Source organism: Ctenocephalides felis, unplaced genomic scaffold (genome assembly GCF_003426905.1).
Source record: "Ctenocephalides felis isolate EL2017-DRISC unplaced genomic scaffold, ASM342690v1 CF-g0.4_SCAFFOLD_01492, whole genome shotgun sequence".
Lineage (NCBI taxonomy): Eukaryota > Metazoa > Arthropoda > Insecta > Siphonaptera > Pulicidae > Ctenocephalides > Ctenocephalides felis.
Window position 1 is genome coordinate 13,166,199 of NW_020537646.1, and position 2,370 is coordinate 13,168,568.

The following is a 2,370-nucleotide window of genomic DNA, read 5'->3' on the forward strand; positions in this document are numbered from 1 at the left end:
TTTAAAATATCACGAACAATGTTTATTATTAACTAAAATTATAACTACACTAGTAGTCCATGGCATCGTGCCTTATGGCAAATTGCTGGAACTTCCGGAACTAAGATATTCAAAAAATAATAAAAGTTCTCGATTAGATTATTATTAATATTGTAACTTTTTTCATTTGTATTTTATAGATTAAATGTAAGAGCTTGTAAATTGGATGACAATATTTAAGTAAGTTTACGTGAAAAGTAAAAAAAAAAACAAAACTTTATAAAGCGAAGCTTAATTTCATCTCATAGTTTTAGAAATTATATAAATTGAATAGCAAAATTACAATAATTTATTTGAAGTATTTTCAAAATTACTTATATTGTGAGCTTTTTAACATTTTAGCTATAATTACAATTAAAACCTGTATTATATTAGATATTTAAAAAAAATTTTATTATAAATGTTTTTTTTTGTGTTTCCCAAAAACTAATAGTTTCTTTATACTGTCAACGCAATGTTTCTTGAATCATTCAAATCAGATACTTCGTTCCTTTAAAAACCACAATTATTTGCTTATTTAACTCCCTATCTCCTAAACGGCTGGACCTGGCTTTGCCAAAAACTCTTTCACCTCTTTTTCCTATCATTACAAATTAAATGATTTTTGAATCATTCAAATCGGATAGTCTGCTCTCTCATTAAATTAATTTCTATTTTCTGCACTCTTCATCATTGCATTTAAAAAGATACATGCATTTAAAAAAATACAACAAAGATACAATACTTTACAGCCAGAAATATTGATAAATGGCCTACTGCAACTTGTTTATAAATTAATAAATAGTACAACTTAATTGGATGGTTATAAACCCCATTGATGATTATAAATTTTGCGAAAAAATAGAAGTGCTTTTGCAGTTTTTTAAAACCATTTACTTTATTCACACATAACTTTATTCATTTATGATTACATTCTTCATACATGTAAACAAAAAATTCTTTTGGTTCCGTTGACTAGCCACGGATATAATAAAACTAACTTAAATTAATACTCAAATTTAACAAATATTTTCACAAAGAATTGACTTAACCCTAAAATAAATTAAATTTATACTTTTTACTACACTATCAACTCTTAAACATTCATAGTCATGTACTTATTTAAAATATAATATTTTCCATAGCTAAAACATTTTGTTAAATTTTTTTATAATTATTGACATATATTTTGTGACCTATATTAAATTATTTATTAATATACATATTATTCCTACTGGGTTGTTATTAATATTATAACAAGCTATTACCATTTTTATCATAAAAATCTGTAATAAATTGCACTGTTGGACTATTTTTAATAATTAAGTTTTCTTATCGTTATGGTATTAATCATTTTTAATTTTAATTAGTGCTACACACGTTTCTACAAAATATTTTCATACATGTACTCTTGGAATATTTTAATATTGAAAGTTACATGTTTTAAATATTTTATATAAAAGTAGGCAAGAATTTTATGAATTATAATATACAGTAATGGTTTGAAAATGTTTCAATGATTTTACTATAAATAAAATTTTATTATAAAACATAATTAAAATAGACTATAAATCCATGTAATAGGATGATTATTATTTTATTAAACTAAATATGGAATATATACCATAATGTATTAAATTTGTCCATGGATTTGTTAGACTATATTTTACTCATCCATTTCTTTGGTTAAATAATAAAAGCTTTAAAATTTATAATTAATATTTATAATTTACATACACGGATTGAAATTAATTAGTAATTAAAAAATACAGGAAAAAAGGAAGAAAAACACTATGGTTGTAAATCAAACTAAATTGCATATATAAATATAAATTTTAATATTTTTTAATTAATCTAAATTGAGAATAGCACATCTTCTGAAGCAAATGAAATAAATATCCCATAAAAACGATGGCACAATTATAATTTAATTTGAGCACAATTATCAATTTAAATTGAGAATAGTAATATAAATATGAAAATAACTTATGCTGATGGCTAAGTTCGTACTTCAAAAATAATAAAAAAATCATAAATAATTTTTAATAATTACAATTAATACATAATCCCTGTATATTTGCCTGTAGTATGTTATAGTTTATTTTATTGCTGTAATTTCTTCAATTTTATTAATTTTTTCGAGTCTTAGAAATTGTCTATTTAGAACTTATTCAAATTCGCGGTCAAGTGAATTTTATGTTTTTAACGGAATATGTATACAAATTAATTAAATATTTTATTATTAAGCCTTTATCCAAGGCACAGAAATTTATATGATTACAACTAAACTATAAATCAAATTCACATAAAAATTATAAACTATAATATAATTATTTCTATAGTTCCTCTACG